The 23,076-nt window shown below is 48.4% G+C and overlaps 1 protein-coding gene across 6 annotated transcripts in view; it reads right to left on the bottom strand.

Moving 5' to 3' along the window:
* Positions 1-23,076, bottom strand: part of LOC139763870 (protein Smaug homolog 1-like) — a 136,839-nt gene that overhangs the window by 52,343 nt on the left and 61,420 nt on the right. The gene's annotated exons all lie outside the window — the stretch shown is intronic.

Raw genomic sequence — 23,076 nt, 5'->3', positions numbered from 1 at the left:
GTCTTGGCATCCACTCCCTCCACCGTAACAGGTGTTTGAAGCGGGGATTAACTGCAGTCCTCGCGGTGGACCATCATCTCCTTCCGGCTGATTCCTCTCGTTTCAGCTGGTCCCTCTTGTTCCAGCTGGTTCCTCTCATTCCACCTGGTTCCTCTCGTTTCAGGTGATTCCTCTCGTCCCAGCTGGTTCCTCTCGTTCCAAATGGTTCTTCTCGTTTCAGCTGATTCCTCTCATTCCAGCTGGTTCCTCTCGTTCCAAATGGTTCCTCTCGTTCCAGCTGATTCCTCTCGTTCCAGCTAGTTTCTCTCGCTCCATCGTCCAGTCATCCCTTCGAGCACGATGGTTCGAACCCTTAGGGTACGGCGGCGTGACCTTTCACCTGACCTCATCGCCTATCCCCTAAATTTTACATGGTTCTATTCCCTCCCTTCCCTCCATCCATCTCCCCAGTCCCTCCTACGCGACATTCCTCTTCGGGTGGAGTTCCGTTCCACTCCCCTCCCGCCGACGGGTCGTGCCCTCCGAACCCATCCGCCCCCGTGACCACATATCCCAGGCAGGGGAGGGCGTCTCTTTGGCCCTCCTGGACCCTGGGAGGCCCGGGCCAGGGAGGACTGACACACCCACCCTCAGATTACGTAACCCCATCCCTCACTACTCCCTCACTCCCTCCCCACCATCCTCTCCCCCTAATACAATACCGACTACTTTCCTTCTCCCCTTCTCCAACTGTGTGTCCCCGGAGGTCAGTGGCACTCTCCTACCGGAGGGGTGAGCCATCTAAGGCCAGGGGTATATATGCTGCTGGTGTCGACAGGCCGCCAGATGCCTGGTGGTGGTGTGGTGGTGGTGCAGGAGGAGGAGGAGGAGGGGTGAGGAGGGAGAGGGTTTGCATGCGGTGCAGGGGTCGGATGCTGCGACAGGTCGAAGGAGAGAGGGACGGGGGTGGTGGTAGTAGTGTGGGAGGGGGGGGGGTTGGTTCTGCTCTGACCTCGATGGAAGGTGAGGTCAGAGCTGTTACTGACGTGTTGACCCGTCCAGACACTCCTCCCCCCATCCACAACACCACCCGCTTGGCACGGCTTGCGCCACACCTGCAACGTGTGTGTGTCTGGCAGACTAGACACCACTGAGGATGACCTCTTCTTCCAGCACAACCAGTCTGTTTGCAGTAAACAAACCACATCAGTCTAGTTTACAATCAGCAAACTACTAACCAGTCTGTTTCAAGTAAACAAACCTCATCACTCTGTTTACAACCCATCAACAACACACCAGTTTGTTTACAATCCATCAACAACACACCAGTCTGTTTACAGTCCATCAGCAACACTCCAGTCTGTTTACAGTCCATCAAAAGCAAACCGGTATGTTTACAGTCCATCAACAACACACCAATCTGTTTACAGTCAACGAACAAAACACATTGGCAAATTATAAGAAAAAGAAGACTTGCAAAGATGGGTCAGCTCATCCAAACACTATCATTCCCAATACTTTCACTTCCGTAAACAGGAATCAACATAACCAAATAACCAACGTAAATAATGAGCGACTACAAGAGTAAACAAGACTTATCGGTCCAAAACATAAGGCGGCTCATGCTTGCTTGCACCCTCGACCATTAATGAGGTAATGTATTCATCGAACCGATATCTTAAAAACTCACTATTAGTTCACTCACTGAACTGTCTCCCTACATCAGCATTTCGCTATTTCTTTCCATCGTGTGTGTGTGTGTGTGTGTGTGTGTGTGTGTGTGTGTGTGTGTGTGTGTGGTTGCGTTCGTATCACACTGGAGATATGAGATGACTGTTGGTGTCTGTCAATACCAACCGACCCGACCGAGTGCCTCCGTGAACGGGTGAGTCACAGCAGTGACTCAAAAGTTCCCGAAGAAGTAAGTTGCTACTCATGAATGCATCCGCTGTGCTGTAATGACTGCCAACCTCCTCTCTCTCTCTCTCTCTCTCTCTCTCTCTCTCTCTCTCTCTCTCTCTCTCTCTCTCACACACACACACACACACACACACACACACTCCGTACAAATCCTCGGAAATTAAATCAGCAGCTTCGGGCTTGCTATAACGGAAGGACTAGGCCTACTATCCTGCAGCGTGTAAAAAGTGGGGGACCTACTCCTTTTTGGTGGCGTTTCAGAAAAAAAAAAAAAAATACTTACAGAACCCACGACGGACGCTAAATAAAAACTCCTGCCAGAGGATACAACGATGGCCACACCTCCGCTCATCCTACAGTAGTCCCTCAGCGATATCTGCATACAATACGTCTCCCCCTCTCCCTCACGACCTTGATGGACGTCGTTGCGTTATTACGGCACCTGGGCGAAGCGGGGGGGGCCCTCGCCTTCCTCCCCCTCCTCAGGAGATGGAGATGGTATCTCTGGACGGCTCTCTGTATCTCTTCCCTCATGGCTCCTCCAGCTGCCACACACCAGCGTATGTAAACACTGTCAGCTGCTGCGTGGAACGTACAGGAAACGAAATGCAACGAAGGCTTCACAGTGTTGATGTTTCTTTCTTAAACACGACACGTACTTGACCTGACCCTTTTCTTACAGGTCCAGTTTGACAAAAGGGCCAAGGCGATCATACCCAGGGGTCGTAAGGTCCGTGCAAAAGGGCAAGGGGAGAGGAAAGGGGCTACGTAACCCCTGACCCAGCTGGACATATCGCTTACGTCCTCTCTCTCTCTCTCTCTCTCTCTCTCTCTCTCTCTCTCTCTCTCTCTCTCTCTCTCTCTCTCTCTTCTTCCCTCCTCATACCATCCCATCCATCTTCCCCAGTCCGCTTGACAGCCAGGAAGAAAACCTGTGCATCTGTCCACCTCGTCCTTCACCTCACCATCAGCAGAGACCAGAGACGCAGCGTTACACGCGCCATCTGTCCGGCACATACCCAACTAACCACGACTTATCTCTCTGCAGCGACGCAAAAGACCAATAAATCGCCTTCATTCTCCATCTTACTGGCTAACTTCACGACGAATCGTCCTGTTCAGGAGACGTTTTTACTAGTTACCCCTCCGCACTAACCATCGTCTTCAGTCGGCCTTCGGGGGGCTGAAGATGAGGCAAAAGGCAACACCAACAATGTCAGCTGATAACGACACAGATAACCGACGATACAGAAGCAGGAGATAAGACATGCGGGAGGGGCAAGTCATGAGAGCCAACCATGACTCACTCCCACCCCCTCTTACCCTGGTATCTCGTCCACATGTTGGTGGTACTGCTATGGGGCCCCTGCTCTGAACACGACAGATACGAACACACACACACACACACACACACACACACCAGGGCTCGCAAAAATACAGGCGAATCTGGTAAAAGGATATCTAAATAGACCTCTCATCCACAGGAGGGTCCAGACACTACATTAATTACATACGAGACTCTTTTTACCACGAATTCGAGAACTACACGAAGGACAGAAAATACACCATTATCATATATGTATCTAAGGTCGACTACTTAAATCGATATCGCAAGGCAATGACCTTTAAATACTAACCTAATTAGCGATGATTCTGCTTAGATTCATTACCAATTAATAGGCCTGAGGTCTACCTAGGAATGAATTAATATACATTAACACAGTTCAATAAAAAAAAAAAAAACGAAACAAGGTCTCAACATTCCTGGGCATTCCTTACCTCACAAATTGACACGTACACTTAAAAAAAAGGGGGGGCAGGTGGAGGAAATAATTCCCACTTTCTGTAATGCCACTTTGTGTAACAAGTCTGCACGTTTCGAGAAACCATTTATTTTCGCTAGGCTCTAGCAGCACCAACCTTGTTTCCCAATCCTCTCTCTCTCTCTCTCTCTCTCTCTCTCTCTCGACCGATATGACGTCAGTCGAGGATCGGCGAATCATTTTACTGGTGACGCAAGGTAGGAGCAACAATCGACTCGGCAGCAGCAGCAGCGGCGGCACCACCCACCACCACCACGGAGCATTTTACAGTAACGGTCCTTAAGTGGTCTTAGCCACAAAGGGGCTGGGTCTCCACTCCCTCCCGCCCTCATCTCTCTCCAGGCACACCACCCACCACCACTCACTCACTCACTCACTCACTCACTCACTTATGCGGACCATCAATATTTTATGACCACATTCCGGACAACCCAAAACCAAACCGACCAGCCCCGCTCGCAGTGAAGGCCCCGGCGAAGTAATGGTTCTCTCTTCAAATTCACGATGATTTTGTAATACAGTTCAATGCATTCACTGTAATTTCCACACAGGAATGAGAAATATGCTTTCTCTGACGTTTGAATCTTTACGGTCATTACATCACAGTGATAGTACTAATATATATATATATATATATATATATATATATATATATATATATATATATATATATATATATGGAAATTGGAAGGATTTGAGCGATCGGGGCCTAAAAAACATGCAGGAGGGTGAAGGGCGTGCGAGGGATAGAGTGAATCGGAACGGTGTTGGTATACAAGGGATCGACATGTTATCAATGGACTGAACCAGGGCATGTGAAGCGTTCGGGGCAAACCAAAGAAAGGTCTGTGGTGCCTGGCTGTGCATAGCAAGCTGTGGTTTCGGTGCATTACTCATGACAGCTAAAGAATAGGCATGAGCGAATGCGGCCTTTCTTCGTCTGTTCTGGCGCTGCTGTCCCACCCACCCATCCATTGTACTTGATCCCCTCCCCCTTTACCCCTCCTCCCATGTTATTTGCCCTTATTCCTCCTCTCCCTGTTAATTGGGCCCTTTTCCACCTCTCTCTCTCTCTCTCTCTCTCTCTCTCTCTCTCTCTCTCTCTCTCTCTCTCTCTCTCTCTCCTGCAATCCTTTCTCCGAACGATCGCCACAAAGGTAATGACGTAACGGTAGGCCCAAGCAATCGTCGGCCATTCCAGCTGATCGTCATCCTCACATCCACCCGGTTCCCACAAACCCGGGTTACCTCATCCCACTGAAATTCCAGCATCATTCACGTGTTGCTGTCACTCTAAGAGGACGAAAGATATCAGCAGAAAAATATACAACGGACCTTTACATTACGAATCGCAAAGGCAACATTGGATAGTTTTACGACCATCAAGGCAGAGATGCCATTACCACTTTACATGTAAAAGCAAATGTATGATCAAATGTCATACAATTTTTCAATATCATTATCAAACCAATTAATAGAAGTCAACCTATAACACTAACTATATATCATATCTGTTCGCTGTTTCCCGCGTGAGTCAAGTAGCGTCAAGAACAGATGACTGAGCCCTGATGAAGAAATATCCTCACTTGGCTCTTTGCTCTGCTCCTTTCTTTTCTTCCTTTTTGAAAGTAATACAAGAGGTGAGGATTTACAATTTCCCTACCCTCTTTCCCACCCCACTTGAACGCCTTCTATGACACGCAGGAGATACGTGGGCAGCATTCTACCTCCTCTATCGCTAAGGATATACGTACATTGGAAATCCTCTCCTCCTGCATTTTCACTTTTCAAAATAAGGGACCAATGTTCAGAGGACCAAACCCTGACCTCCCCAACATCCACCAATGTTCAGAAGACCAAACCCGCGTCAGATCCCAGCGTCTATAAATACGCCCGGCGTCCACATCCCCGTCCAAAACAGTCGTTCCAACCAGTTCACGATCGAACTCGGCAACGGACGCGTCGTATTACGGGGTTTACCCCTCAGTGGCGTCGAGACCCCCACGAGGGAGGAGGGGAGGGGAGAGGAGGAGGAAGAGATCCACTGAGGTCACTCACTTCGAATCCCCCGAGGTTCAGGGAACCCATTATTGAACCTGTCCGCCCGGAATGCTACAGACGAGCCACCACGCGCTCCGTCCCTCGTCCAGACCCCTGCCTGGCAATGTTCCAGCTCAACACTGCTCATGGGAAATCCCGGTCAAGAAAGAAGTCTGTTACTACTCCCGCTGTTGGTCGCTGTTGCTGGAACTGTTTGCGTGCAAAACGGCTACTCCCTGGAAACCTCACTCGGTTCAGACTTGGTTATGGGGTTTTATGGGAGTATGCCGGGTGGGGGTGGGCGGGAGGAGGAGTAAGTCTTCTCCTACTGCCGGGTATACACACACATGAGGTCCCCCAGATTATGAGGGGGAACCTCTACCACCTTCAGGTTCTTCATGGGTTATCCCAGCAGGTACCCTGACGCTACTGCTCCGTTGCTCATGAATACCCGTGCCTGGGGTGGGGTACAACCCCCCCCCCCCACACACACACGGCTTCAGCGAGGGATATGTCGTCATCGCGAGTTCCACGAAGTCCACCCCAGATTTTGACCTTCCCGGTAGCGTGACTAACCCGCAGCCCACGTTTATCTCTCTCTCTCTCTCTCTCTCTCTCCTCTCTCTCTCTCTCTCTCTCTCTATATATATATATATATATATATATATATATATATATATATATATACACGTATTGCCCGATATCACTGTCTACACTCGGCGGGACTTGCCCTTAAAATAAGACGTTATACGACCTTTGTGTACCTGACTCGTACAGGTCAAGGGCAATTACGTACTTAAGGGTCGTACCGTTGTGCTCAAGGTACTACTACCGTCGTGGTCCAGGGTCGTACCGTCGTACTCAAGAGTGGGACACCGTCGTGGTCATGACCTGGAGGGGTGGGGGTGTGGGGGAGGGGGGTTGGTACCAGGTGCCCTTCGCCGCCACTCGCAAACCTCGCTGGGTCGGTGGTACCCATCACACTGAGGTACGGTACATCATCATCATCATCGTGAAAGTGAGGAGGAACACTGGGACGTTCTCTGCTCGGTCCTCGTCTAAATGGGAGGTTAGCACATCATCATTCACGGTGAAAGCCCCAGAGAGAGAGAGAGAGAGAGAGAGAGAGAGAGAGAGAGAGAGAGAGAGAGAGAGAGAGAGAGAGAGAGAAATTATGCCAAATCTGTGGAAATAAAGGATGACTGTGGGATCAAGTGGAGTTAAAGGCCGAATACGGAAAATTCTGATTTGCAGCATATATATATATATATATATATATATATATATATATATATATATATATATTTTTTTTTTTTTTTTTTTTTTTTTTTTATACTTTGTCGCTGTCTCCCGCGTTGCGAGGTAGCGCAAGGAAACAGACGAAAGAAATGGCCCAACCCCCCCCCCCCATACACATGTACATACACACGTCCAGACACGCAAATATACATACCTACACAGCTTTCCATGGTTTACCCCAGACGCTTCACATGCCTTGCTTCAATCCACTGACAGCACGTCAACCCCTGTATACCACATGACTCCAATTCACTCTATTTCTTGCCCTCCTTTCACCCTCCTGCATGTTCAGGCCCCGATCACACAAAATCTTTTTCACTCCATCTTTCCACCTCCAATTTGGTCTCCCTCTTCTCCTCGTTCCCTCCACCTCCGACACATATATCCTCTTGGTCAATCTCTCCTCACTCATTCTCTCCATGTGCCCAAACCATTTCAAAACACCCTCTTCTGCTCTCTCGACCACGCTCTTTTTATTTCCACACATCTCTCTTACCCTTACGTTACTTACTCGATCAAACCACCTCACACCACACATTGTCCTCAAACATCTCATTTCCAGCACATCCATCCTCCTGCGCACATCTCTATCCATAGCCCACGCCTCGCAACCATACAGCATTGTTGGAACCACTATTCCCTCAAACATACCCATTTTTGCTTTCCGAGATAATGTTCTCGACTTCCACACATTTTTCAAGGCTCCCAAAATTTTCGCCCCCTCCCCCACCCTATGATCCACTTCCGCTTCCATGGTTCCATCCGCTGACAGATCCACTCCCAGATATCTAAAACACTTCACTTCCTCCAGTTTTTCTCCATTCAAACTCACCTCCCAATTGACTTGACCCTCACCCCTACTGTACCTAATAACCTTGCTCTTATTCACATTTACTCTCAACTTTCTTCTTCCACACACTTTACCAAACTCAGTCACCAGCTTCTGCAGTTTCTCACATGAATCAGCCACCAGCGCTGTATCATCAGCGAACAACAATTGACTCACTTCCCAAGCTCTCTCATCCCCAACAGACTTCATACTTGCCCCTCTTTCCAGGACTCTTGCATTCACCTCCTTTACAACCCCATCCATAAACAAATTAAACAACCATGGAGACATCACACACCCCTGCCGCAAACCTACATTCACTGAGAACCAATCACTTTCCTCTCTTCCTACACGTACACATGCCTTACATCCTCGATAAAAACTTTTCACTGCTTCTAACAACTTGCCTCCCACACCATATATTCTTAATACCTTCCACAGAGCATCTCTATCAACTCTATCATATGCCTTCTCCAGATCCATAAATGCTACATACAAATCCATTTGCTTTTCTAAGTATTTCTCACATACATTCTTCAAAGCAAACACCTGATCCACACATCCTCTACCACTTCTGAAACCGCACTGCTCTTCCCCAATCTGATGCTCTGTACATGCCTTCACCCTCTCAATCAATACCCTCCCATATAATTTACCAGGAATACTCAACAAACTTATACCTCTGTAATTTGAGCACTCACTCTTATCCCCTTTGCCTTTGTACAATGGCACTATGCACGCATTCCGCCAATCCTCAGGCACCTCACCATGAGTCATACATACATTAAATAACCTTACCAACCAGTCAACAATACAGTCACCCCCTTTCTTAATAAATTCCACTGCAATACCATCCAAACCTGCTGCCTTGCCGGCTTTCATCTTCCGCAAAGCTTTTACTACCTCTTCTCTGTTTATCAAATCATTTTCCCTAACCCTCTCACTTTGCACACCACCTCGACCAAAACACCCTATATCTGCCACTCTGTCATCAGACACATTCAACAAACCTTCAAAATACTCATTCCATCTCCTTCTCACATCACCGCTACTTGTTATCACCTCCCCATTTACGCCCTTCACTGAAGTTCCCATTTGCTCCCTTGTCTTACGCACCCTATTTACCTCCTTCCAGAACATCTTTTTATTCTCCCTAAAATTTACTGATAGTCTTTCACCCCAACTCTCATTTGCCCTTTTTTTCACCTCTTGCACCTTTCTCTTGACCTCCTGTCTCTTTCTTTTATACTTCTCCCACTCAATTGCATTTTTTCCCTGCAAAAATCGTCCAAATGCCTCTCTCTTCTCTTTCACTAATACTCTTACTTCTTCATCCCACCACTCACTACCCTTTCTAAACAGCCCACCTCCCACTCTTCTCATGCCACAAGCATCTTTTGCGCAATCCATCACTGATTCCCTAAATACATCCCATTCCTCCCCGACTCCCCTTACTTCCATTGTTCTCACCTTTTTCCATTCTGTACACAGTCTCTCCTGGTACTTCCCCACACAGGTCTCCTTCCCAAGCTCACTTACTCTCACCACCTTCTTCACCCCAACATTCACTCCTCTTTTCTGAAAACCCATACTAATCTTCACCTTAGCCTCCACAAGATAATGATCAGACATCCCTCCAGTTGCACCTCTCAGCACATTAACATCCAAAAGTCTCTCTTTCGCACGCCTGTCAATTAACACGTAATCCAATAACGCTCTCTGGCCATCTCTCCTACTTACATAAGTATACTTATGTATATCTCGCTTTTTAAACCAGGTATTCCCAATCATCAGTCCTTTTTCAGCACATAAATCTACAAGCTCTTCACCATTTCCATTTACAACACTGAACACCCCATGCATACCAATTATTCCCTCAACTGCCACATTACTCACCTTTGCATTCAAATCACCCATCACTATAACCCGGTCTCGTGCATCAAAACCGCTAACACACTCATTTAGCTGCTCCCAAAACACTTGCCTCTCATGATCTTTCTTCTCATGCCCAGGTGCATATGCACCAATAATCACCCACCTCTCTCCATCAACTTTCAATTTTACCCATATTAATCGAGAATTTACTTTCTTACATTCTATCACATACTCCCACAACTCCTGTTTCAGGAGTATTGCTACTCCTTCCCTTGCTCTTGTCCTCTCACTAACCCCTGACTTCACTCCCCAGACATTTCCAAACCACTCTTCCCCTTTACCCTTGAGCTTCGTTTCACTCAGAGCCAAAACATCCAGGTTCCTTTCCTCAAACATACTACCTATCTCTCCTTTTTTCACATCTTGGTTACATCCACACACATTTAGGCACCCCACTCTGAGCCTTCGAGGAGGATGATCACTCCCCGCGTGACTCCTTCTTCTGTTTCCCATTTTAGAAAGTTAATACAAGGAGGGGAGGATTTCCGGCCCCCCGCTCCCGTCCCCTCTAGTCGCTTTCTACGACACGCGAGGAATACGTGGGAAGTATTCTTTCACCCCTATCCCCAGGGATAATATACATATATATATACATACACACACACACACACACACACACATATGCACATACACACACACACACACACATACATATATATACATATGAAAAATGTAAGAACAATTTAGAAACAAACTTTTAGCTTGAAATGAATGAAAAAAAAAAAATGAATGTCACATAATGGTTCAACCTCTGGCTATGGAAAAGGAGATGTACAATTTATTCACACAAACGTCAATAGCAGTTCTCATCAATTTCACCACTGTGTCAATAAGCTTCAATGTCTAAGCTACATTTTTCTCCAACTTCACTATTTTCTTGTCAAAAACACCATGCATGAAAACTATCACTCCATTAACACAACTATAAACATTTACTTCCCCTTTAAAAGTTCTGGGGAAGTCTGTCTCGATACACTGCGGCGAGGCGACGCGACGCTGACACAATCACTGTCACAATATCACTTCTGCCTCCTCAAGTCAAGGTTAATATAGATAATATAAAATAATTTCCTGAGCCTCACAGTAAAATAAATATACAGAGATTATATATTAGTGTGATACATCATTTTGATATATTTTATGTTTTTACATGAATACCTATAAAGCCACTTCATGAAGGTCTTCAGCTGATATATGAACAATTACTTCCTGAACAGGTCCTAGTTCAGGTGTTACCAAATTTTCAAAGGTATCAAATGACACTGCTTTATTAATGAACCGACTGTAAACCATTGCAAGGTACCACAAAAATAGTATAAAACAAAGTCCACATAACACCATACCAAAATTTGAGCGGCATGTCTGATATATATATATATATATATATATATATATATATATATATATATATATATATATATATATATATATATATTATCCCTGGGGATAGGGGATTAAGAATACTTCCCACGTATTCCCTGCGTGTCGTAGAAGGCGACTAAAAGGGGAGGGAGCGGGGGGCTGGAAATCCTCCCCTCTCGTTTTTTTTGTTTTTTTTTCCAAAAGAAGGAACAGAGGGGGGCCAGGTGAGGATATTCCAAAAAAGGCCCAGTCCTCTGTTCTTAACGCTACCTCGCTAACGCGGGAAATGGCGAATAGTTTAAAAGAAAAAAGAAATATATATATATATCTAACAGCCAGGGCCCAGTCCGGGCGTGGGGGTTAGTGAAGATCTCGGAAGGCTTCACCAGGTATGCTGGTACCCACCGGGTATGCATATTACCCGTAGACAGATCTAATATAGTAATGGGAGGAGGGAGGCGTAAAAGGACTACTCCGCCTGCTCTTGAGAGTTACATCGCGAGTGGAAAACGTCACTTTCGGCCAAGGCTACGGGCATGGTCAGTGGACGAAAGACGGTAGATCCGAGTCAAAGCAACCTTCTCTCTCTCTCTCTCTCTCTCTCTCTCTCTCTCTCTCTCTCTCTCTCTGTCCAAAGGAGTCCAACCTGTCCCTGCTACTGGGTGTAGCGCTGTCTTGGAGCGGCAGGAACCAGCCCTGGGTAACAACATCAGAACCATTTCATGATGGGGGGTTCCGGGTAATAATAATGATCACCATAACAACAGGCGAGTGGCTGAATATCTGGCGAAGTCTTCCTGAGGGAGTGGGGGAAGGGGGTGGGTTATCTTCACTCCCACAGCCCGGGCTGGGCTCAAGCCATTGGATTTGCGTCGCTGGTTCGACCAAGCCGTTGGGAGGCCGCAGCCCCCAGACCTGCGGATCCTCCACAGCCTGGCTGCTCTGGTTCACTACTACCTGTAGGTAAAGGGTGGAAGGGATGGTAGCATGTCTTCCTCATGATAATGTAATTTGGGAGTTTGTTTTTTCCCCCGATTCTGCTACCGCTGATGCTGTTGTTTTGAGCGATCGTTTGAGCACGACGGTACGTCTCTTGAGCACGAAGGTACGTCTCTCGAGCACGACGGTACGGTCCTTAAGTACGACAGTACGGCTCTTGAGCACGACGGTACGTCTCTTGAGCACGACGGCACAGTCGTGTTAGAGAGGGTCCGTACCGTCGTGCTCAAGGTGCGTTGCGTACCGTCGCCCTCTCACTGGCGCTTCAAGGGTCGTACCGGCGTACTCAATGGCCGTACTGTCGGGCTCAAGAGAGGGAAGATGGAAGGGGGCGGGAGGGAGGGAGGGAGGTAGGTGAAGTGTTCCCCGACACAGCCCGAAGCACCAGCGGGCGACACTGCCACACGCAGCTGCAAAATCCTCTCCATCCCAGACCTGAACTTGTTCTGCCGCTGTACAGCTCACAAGTGTACTCCTTCCTCTTATCGACCAGTGTGCTCGGCTGTGTTGGTGACGACGACGACCCGGGCGGCGGTGGTGGAGGTAGTGCTGCTGGTGGTGGTGGAGGTGGTGATGGAGGGGGTGGTGGTGGTGGTGGTGGTGAGGGGTCGTTCTTCCGCATTCATTCGGGGTTCCACGGGACGGTGGAAGCGACAACCTTTCCCAGCCCAACCCAACTGGCAACGTCAGTGCATGACTAGGACCTTGCATAGCGCCATGCAACTAGCAACGCCAGTGCAAGACTAGGCTAATCCTGCACAGCGCCAGGCAACTAGCGACTTCGGTGCAACACCAAGCACGACTTGCATGGAGTCATGCAATGACCAACTTCAGCGACTTGCACCCTGGACGAATAACATAGTACCTTGGACTAATAACATAGCATCGTGGACTAATATCATAGCACCGTGGACTAATAACAACAGAGCACCGTGGACTAACAACACAGCACCGTCGACTAAACAACTTTTCACCGCAACACTGCACCTGCAGTGCACAGCGCCACGCAACGCAGGGAGCAGCGGTGAACGTATGACTGACATTATTGTGTGGTGCTGGGGCGAGTGTTGCTTTACACTAGGGGGATTCGTGGGTCGTGCTAGCTATGAGTCTGCGTCATGGTGCCCAAGGACCATGTACCGTCATGCAGACGGACAGTACCGTCGTGCCCACGGAAAGGTACCGTCGTGCCTACACATTACGGTCAAAGCGAACGCTGTAAACATTCCTCGAACACAAAGGACTGTGCAGTACACAAAGGCAATCATAACACACTGCTCATAAAACATTATCTGTGGCAAACTATTCAGAACACAATTCTTGAATACAAGAGGAAGAGAAAGGCTCTCTTGAGAAGCCACATAATAATAAAATAATAATAATCATAATAATAATAATAATAATAATAATAATAATAATAATAATGATAATAATGATAATAATAATAATGATATCAATAATAATAATAATAACAGATAACATCGATATTAAAAACTAGCAAAATACTACATATAGAAATGTATGTATGAAAGTCTTAAAAACGAAGATCATATACCTACTTATTAATATATATATATATATATATATATATATATATATATATATGAACCTTTAAAAGAGAGAGAGAGAGAGAGAGAGAGAGAGAGAGAGAGAGAGAGAGAGAGAGAGAGAGAGAGAGAGAGAGAGAGAGAGAGGTGAGTCCAACCCCGCACCATGAATATCATGGAAGCTACAGGAGTGCTCCCAGCAAAGGCTTCTCGTCCAGGAATACCTACCAACCCGTCTGACCAATTCCGACGCTGCCAAGGTGTGCTTACCACAGTCATAGGATCTCTGGTACTTACGTACATGGGGGGGGGGGGGCGCCACCCCATGACAGCAGACATAATCTCCCCGCACTGTCCATGTGAGTTACGACGAACGGGTAATTATAGATAACAGAAGACCTGCTGGTCTATGAGGAACGTTGTCCGCTGAAGGGCAGTTCACGGAAGGGACAGATAACAAGATCTGAAGGTCCGTGATGAGGTTATTTGCTGTAGGACAGTACATGTGAGGGAAGAAATAACAAAAGACCTGCTGGTCCGTAACGAGGTCATCTGTTGATGGACGGTACATGGGACAGACAGACAACAGAAGACCTGTTGGTCTATGACGGGGTTATCTGCTGGAGGACAGAGAGAGAGAGAGAGGACAGTTAAGCAGAAGGCACAGATCAAAGAGACTACAGTCTACATGCATCTAACAGGCCCCTAGACTTCCTCCCTCAGTACGGGCCAATCGTCCACACACAAGCCACACACACCACTCACCCACTCTGGGTTAAAATATAATATCCAAGAAAAACAAAACCAAAAAACAAAAAACAATATAAAAACACAACGGGTGAGCAAACACACAGAGAAACGGGTCTCGAGAACAAATAAAACCATACCGACAACAACACGTCAACAGTGGGGTCGAGCAAGGAAAAACAAGGAAATTGTTTGTATATAACGGATGACGAAGACTTTTTTGTGTCTCCAATACATACTCACCCTAGAATATATATATATATATATATATATATATATATATATATATATATATATATATATATATATATATATATATATACTTTCTTAACCTCTTGAGCACGACGGGACAACCCTTGAATGCGACGGTACGACCCGTGAGCACGAAGGCGAGACCGTTGAGCAAGATGGCCTGACCTTTGACCTATGGGTGCCCATGGGTCGTATCGTCGTGTTCAAAGGCTAAAGCGAGAGCCCGAGTTACGAACAGTGATGTCACGGAAGACGTCACGAACAGACGTCGTCAAAGACACAATGATGTAAACCAGTCAAGAAATAAACCCGCAGATAATGAGGACTCGAGGCTTGGTTGGCAAACACACCGTCTCTTTCAATAGGAGACGAGATGTTTACATAATTCATATGAGTTGTCTATATAGTGGTGGGCCTTGTGAGTGATGGAGTGAGGGGTGGGTGGGTGGGAGGGTGGGGGAGTGTGTGCCTGAGCCTCTACTGTTGTGGGTGTGGGGGGCTGGGTCGTCATGGTGGAGTGGTGGGTCTTGCGGTGGGGTGTCTGTCTGTCTGCCTGTCTGTGAAGGAATGGAATCTGAGAGAGAGAGAGAGAGAGAGAGAGAGAGAGAGAGAGAGAGAGAGAGAGAGAGAGAGAGAGAGAGAGAGAGAGAGTTAAAGTAGACGGTTCCTGGAGCAGAGGTAGACGTGAGCCATGGTGCCGGCCTAACCTCACCACCCCCCCCTGTTGCTTGCCTGCCTGGTACCACGCACGCACGTACGCATAAATGCTTTCAGGCACTTCAGCCAGCCTCCTCCCCTCCCCCTCTGTCTATCTCTACCAGCCACTTCCTGCAATGCTTGCGTCACACACACCCACACACACACACACACCGCCCACGATGCAAAGCTCACGTAATACGCCTCCGCCGCTCTTGCGCGCCGCTGCCACTGATGCCATACGCCTGCCAGCAGATCACGGGGTCGATGCCGGGCCTCGGGATTCGAAGCCGGAACCTCTGGGAAGTCATGACACCGATGCCGAGGCTTGGCAACAGCGTCACGCGCCATCAGCATCATACGGCCGGCAGCAGCGTCACGCGCCTCCAGCATCATATGTCTGGCAACAGACTCAGGCGCCACCAGCATCATACGGCAGGCAGCAGCGTCAACGCGACCAAAGTCATACGTCCGCCAGCGTCGTAATCAGTAGGAGTCTCGTACAGTACGAGCGTCGTGATTCGCTGACCCTTAGGTTGAAACTGTTGGTGTGTTAACTGAAACTCTTAGGGTGCCAGATGTAAGTGTTGGAGAGGCCGGGTGAAATTGTTGGAGGTGCCACCATACACAATGCCAAATGAAACTGCTGGAGATGGCAGTTGAAACTGCTGACGATGTCAACTGAAACTTGAAGGAAGTTCTTGGTGTAATCATTGGTGATGCCAGAGTAGCCCTGGGGAGTGGGGGTGGAGGAGCTTGGTGTAACTGTTCTTGGTAACAGTTTAAACCAATGGGGGCGAGGGGGGGGTGTCTCTCTGATACTGCTGGTGTGGCCATTTGAAACTGTTGGGGGGAAAGGAGGGGGGTATCAAATGAAACTGCTGGAGGGCGATAATTAAAACGATCAAATATACCGGCGGAAGAGTTGGAGATGCTTCTGTTAACTATATATATATATATATATATATATATATATATATATATATATATATATATATATATATATATATACACACACACACACACACACACCACTTAAGAAGGTCAATGAGATGTTTCTGTGTTCATGCCTGATTACCATCCCGAGTCCTGCCAAAACATGAGCCTCCAGACGTCTGCTGCAGTGCATGACGTCATGAGGAAAACAGGTTGGGAAAGCAACAGCAGCGGCAGCAGCAGCACAAAGCCAGCGATCATGCCGTCTGACGTCCACCTTGAGCAACCTCCCAGAACACCACCTTGAAAAGCAGGGAGTGTTCCACCCACGCACCTTCTGCAGAAGGCACTAGGGGGGGGGGAAATCTTTCCTACACACCCAAACACATTTCCATGAACCCAGTACGGGTCACGATCGGCGACGGTGAAAATTCGTATCACTAGAGAATTTTATGAATATTAAGGGAGGACTTGACGAATTGTCCCCCCCCCCCCCCCACACACACACACACACGCAAATTCACAATCGATAAAAAAGAAAGTAATGTATCTTTTTTTTTCATATTAACTGAGCGGGCACGGGCAGCCGAGGTCCTAATCAAGGCCATTCCATTAACGATATATATATATATATATATATATATATATATATATATATATATATATATATATATATATATATATATATTTACCAGTTATAGGATCTTTGGTACTTACGTCCATGAGATACATATATACATAGTGCCCCCATGTACGTACCCACGAACTAAGGATGTACCCCATTTACGTACCCGCCAACTGAGGAAGTACCCCATGTACGTACCCGCTAACTGAGGATGTACCCCATGTACGTATGCGGCGACTGCGAATGCACCCCACGGAGGTACCCTGTTACCAGGAAGGTACCCCTTCGGGATAGTAATCCCACGACAGTTTATGGCTTCCTGTTTCAAATCATCCCAAACAGCAGACACCAGACGCAGCTTATCACTTCCCCACCATCTTAGCTCACAGCATTTCTGCAAAGTTCATAGTGAAGAATGGGGTCTCTCTCTCTCTCTCTCTCTCTCTCTCTCTCTCTCTCTCTCTCTCTCTCTCTCTCTCTCTCTCTCTCTCGTGAGCACGAACTAGTACCCCAGAAGAAATAAACTCGAGAACCAAATCTCACCACATAGCCACACACACACACACACACACACACACACACACACACACACACACATAATCAATAAGGGCAGAAGCCACCATGGAGTTCACAGAGCGAGACCGGGAAGTGAGAAGTTCTTGGACTGGGAAGTGAGGAACTGGACCGGGAAGTGAGAAGTTCTTGGACCGGGGAGTGAGGAACTGGACCGGGAAGTGTTTGGACTGAGTGGGGAGGGGGGGGAGGTGAGAGTTCTTGAACTGGGAGGAAGCGTCTGGACCAAGAAGTGAGAGAGGCAGGGAGTGTTTAGGGCGAAGGTGAAGAGTACCCGTGCAGGGAAGTGAGAGTAAGTACATGGGCGTGGGGAGGGCAGGGGTGGATGGGGTCAAGACGAGCCAGTCAGGGAGAACTAATAAGCCTTAATCACTTTAATCACCATCCCTCACGTGACATTACAGCCACTCGACCAACTGGGTGTTACGGAGTGATACAAACACAGGTGTGTGTACGAGGAACTGGGTGTTACGGGGTGATACAAACAGAGATGTGTGTACGAGGCAGGTTACAGCGTAAAGTGGTACACGAAGCGGGTTACAGAGGAGGGCTGGAGAGGGCCCCATATATCCAGTAGTACAGACACCATCACAGTACAGGAGAGTGTAAGTTACAGAGGCGGGCTGGGGACCCCTATGTATTCAGTACGTACATGCATTCACGGTACAGAATGGGTCAGCCCCCATTACAGTACACCTGAAGCAAGTTACAGAGATGAGTTGATGGGTCCCGTGTACTTAGTACAGACACAGAGAGACGGTAGTACATGGAGTGTGTGGGTGTGTACTACAGGGCAGGTTACAGGGAGGAAAGGTGGGAAAGGGGTAATGACAGGAGGGTGTGGCTCACCTGGGTAACACCTGCCTCAACCCCCAACCACCCACCACCATCTCCGCTACTCCCCACCCTCCAGGCCAGGCCCCTTACTGTCCCCTCCTCCCTCACCCATCCTCCTCCTCCTCCTCCTACCAGTACGCGTGTGCCACATCCGGTAGTCAAAGGGGTGGTGGTAGTGCTTCTCTCTCTCTCTCTCTCTCTCTCTCTCTCTCTCTCTCTCTCTCTCTCTCTCTCTCTCTCTCTCTCTCTCTCTCTCACCACCCCTCCTTCCTCCCCCTCCCCTCCCCCCCCCCTCTCTCTCTCTGCTTCTGATCAACCCCCTCCATCAACAGACGCTCCACCACCATTGTCTGCGACCACGCACGCACACACACACACACACACACACACACACACACACACACACACACACACATACATCGTCCATGGCAACCGAGAGTCGACAGGGCATTACATAACTTATGTACACTGAGTACAGTTTATTACATCTGTCAGGAGATAAGTACGGTGGACACGGGCGGCCAGTCAACTGATAAAGTCCTTATGTAGTCGACCAACACTCTTATGCAAAGACTGGCTGCTTCTGGCACACAGTTATCACACTATCAGAGCCAACCAACCAAACGTTATATATATATATATATATATATATATATATATATATATATATATATATATATATATATATATATGTGTGTGTGTGTGTGTGTGTGTGTGTGTGTGTGTGTGGAGAGAGAGAGAGAGAGAGAGAGAGAGAGAGAGAGAGAGAGAGAGAGAGAGAGAGATTTTCACAAGTCAGTCTCCTTCCTCCTGGATACACACTGGAGAATATCCTCCACCTGGAATCCTATTTCCAGGAGAACCCGCAAGGCCATGGACGTGACGGGTCCCCCCCCCCCCCATCCCACCACGACTCAAGATACAATATTCCTCGAATTCGAGGTAAAGGTCAGCTGACACGATTCCCCCCTCTCTCTCTCTCTCTCTCTCTCTCTCTCTCTCTCTCTCTCTCTCTCTCTCTCTCTCTCGGCTCCGGCCCTGAGCAGGAACTCCTTCGACCACTTGGCTCGGCCGCGAGACAATAGACCAGACAACTCACTCGAGCCGGCGTGGCGTGAGTGCCGGCAGCCCCACTCCACGTAACTCTCCTCAGTTCCAGGCAACGTGACGTAACACACGACCTGGCGCGGCCGGCGCATGACGGTGTGTGTGTGTGTGTGTGTGTGTGTGTGTGCAGAACCAGCGGTTGATGCCGCCGTTTCGTCGGCCGCCGCTTTAGCACGTCGGTACGACCGCTAGAGCACGACGGTACGACCGCTTGAACAGTTACCAATGCCTTCAGTGTACTCCAGTCATCAATGCCTTCAGTGTACTCCAGTCATCAATGCCTTCAGTGTACTACAGTCATCAATGCCTTCAGTGTACTACAGTCATCAATGCCTTCACTGTACTACAGTCATCAATGCCTTCACTGTACTACAGTCATCAATGCCTTCAGTGTACAGTCATTCTGATAGATACATGCCACTCTGACACCTGAGGCAGACGCTGACAGTATCAACTCCTTGGGTGAGGTGCATGTATATACCAGCAATGCTGATGCCTTCTTTACCATCTTGCCTCCACAGGATGGGAATTTAGAATATCTTTACTGTCCATCAGCAGATAACCTAATCCCACGACATCAGTTCTCCTGTTACCTGTCCTTCCCATGTCCTGTCCTCCAGCAGATGACCCCCGTCAAAGACCATCACTTCTCCTGTTACCTGTCCCTCCCATGTACTGTCTGGAAATTCTAATAGTGCGACGGGCGCAGCATCACAACACCATGAGACGCTAATAAGCCCCAAGACCTTTCCGCCATCATTATCGGCTTCCAGCGGAGCCTGATTACCCTTGCCTGGGCGACGAGCTAGGGCAGGTAATTATCCCTCGTCTGAACTCCCCAGAGCCAGCACCCAACCGGGAAGGTGAGGAAGGATGGCAAGTACATCGCAACAACAACAACAACAAAGTCTTAGAAGCTGTGTATGTTGCAGCCCGCGAGACGCCCTGGTGATACAAGACGTAGGTAGCCCTCCACTAAGGGATGAGGGAGAGAGGTGTTGGTCGAGGTGAGGGAGAAGGGTAAAGTGTTGGAGAAGCCCCTCCCTCCCACCCCTTCCCAAGCATGCCAAATAGGAAGTGGGGTGGAGGAGCAAAAAAACCTTCAAGTCCTTCCTTCACGTACATCCTCAACACGCGGGAGTCCTTCAAGGACCACATCCCTTGCTCGCTGGATCCCACAGTCAATCTTAACGACAGGAACGCGAAGGATAAAATATACCTCATCAAACCAGGGTCCTTGACGGCACATCCTACCCCACACAGCCATCCCTAAAACAGGATCTCAAAGGAGACACACAAGGACAAAATATATACACCACATCTCCTACTTAACATCTCCGAGAGTCAGTCGTAGAACAGGGTTCTTACGCGTCTATATCGAGTTAAAATTTACATTTCTTTCACTCGCGACCCAGTAATGAACCCCCCCCCCCCTTTTTTTTCCATTCAAATCGATGGATGCAGTTGTACATGACCTTTGTACCCTCTTTAAACGATTTCTTTTCTTTCCCTCGGGGTTTACATGGATGTGGTCACCACACAGCAGACCTTCTGGGGGTAAACAGAACAAAACTGTAATGAAATCTTCTAAACTTACAAAAGCCCAACCCTTTTTATTAACTTTTTTGTGAACTAATAATAAAAAAAAGACATGCTTCTTCTACCCACACTGTATACACACTGTATTATATAAACCTGTATCATCATACTTCATATTGCTGAACCTGCTCCCCTAAGACGTCACTCAGGCAAAGGTCACAGTGTCATAAGGTCAGAGCAAGTGCAAAGGTCACCGTGTCGTGAGATCAGAACTAGAGCAAAGGTCACCGTGTTGTAAGGTCAAAACATTCCCGAAATTTCACAAACCTGATGACTACTGTGTTCAGCTGACGCCACTAAGGTCATCTCGCCGTCAGCTGACGCCACTAAGGTCAATCCGTCACCGGCTGACGCCACTAACAAGGTGTCAGCCACCCTGACATCGCCCGCGTCTGACACTGTTCCAATCTGGGGGTTACGCGCCTCTTGCTGCCTACGTGGCGCAGTGGTACTGCCTTGGACCTTATAATAGATCCCAGAGAGGTTACTTTCGTATGTTCTTACGTGCCCCTTACCCCCACGAGTGGTGCCGTGGTACCTTGGACCTTACGCTGACGTAACAGAAAGGTTACTTCCCTACGTACTTACGTGTCCCATATCACTCGAGTCGTGTCGTGGTACTCTGGACCTTATGTTTACCCCACAAGCGATAGAGCAACCTAATTTCTTATGACCTCCCGACCACGATGGTACGACCCTTGGGGTACGACGGTAGGCCAAACCTGGTACCGTGTCACATGGTCTTTATAAACCGGACGTCTGCCACACCGTGCCAATTACCAGGCACGAGAGTACCTGGTACCTGGTGGTCCTCTTCCTGAGCCCCACAAAACGGCCAGGGACCCAAGCAGTCAACCGACTTTGGACTCCCTGCAGACACATGCACACCCATACCTGGCGCCCCCAGAGATATCTCCGGGGGTGAGAGGGGTGCCAAGACAAGCACACCTGCATCTTCCCCTCCCAGAAATATCTTTGGGGGCCAGGACACGTACACCTATACTTTCCCTTAGAGATATCTCCCAGGGCCAAGACATGCAATCCTTCACCTTACCCCAGAGATATCTCCCGGGGGCCAAGTGCACCCGTACTTTCCCCCCCCAGATATTGCTCTGGAGGCCAAGACGCACACCTGCAACTTCCCTCAGAGATATCTCCGTGGTCTAAGACACGTACACCTGTACCTTACCCCAGATATCTCCGTAGTCTAAGACACGCACACATGTACTTTCCCCCAGAGATATCTCCGTGGTCTAAGACACGTACACATGTACTTTACCCCCCAGAGATATCTTTGGGGGCTAAGATACGTCACCTTAACCCTCAAGCGATTACTGAGAGATAATATGTGTGTAGCCCATCGTATACTCGGGAGACTATACCGCGGATGGTGAAGTGGGGGAGTGAAGTGGTGTGGTGTAACCACCCACCCCCCTCCTCATCCTCCCCCTAACCCACTCAACTGTACCACAAAATATAGGGGGGGTGGGGGGGTGGAGGTTGAGGAGTCCAACCGCAAACCGACGGTGCACAATCTACAGACTACTGACGGTGTAGAAACTGGGTCATCCATCTCAACTCAGCCATGCTGGAAAACATCTTTAAAGGAGGTCGCGTCTTGAGCCTGCGTCGGGGGAGGAGAGAGGAGGAGAGGCAATCACATCGGAGCACTTGACGCCCCTCTTGCACCTATCTCCACACACACACACACACACACGCACTCCTCCACCCACTCAGCTGACAGAACCTCCCTCAAGTTCAACATTCCGCGGCTCCACACGCACTCCAACGCCCTCTCTAACCCACCCACCACCCCCACCCACTCTGCTGCTGGAGGCGATGAAGGAGGCGTCTGGAGAGGGGCACCGCCTTCCTCCCGCTTATGGCTAATCATGTAGGCAAAAGCTCTGATCCCTGGATTTGTTCGCCGTTAATTCACCTTCAGTGAGGTCCTACCACACACACACAGAA

The sequence above is a fragment of the Panulirus ornatus genome, chromosome 48, assembly GCF_036320965.1.
Source record: "Panulirus ornatus isolate Po-2019 chromosome 48, ASM3632096v1, whole genome shotgun sequence".
NCBI lineage: Eukaryota > Metazoa > Arthropoda > Malacostraca > Decapoda > Palinuridae > Panulirus > Panulirus ornatus.
Note: the sequence above shows the minus strand (reverse complement) of the source record. Positions and strands in the feature narration are given on the sequence as shown.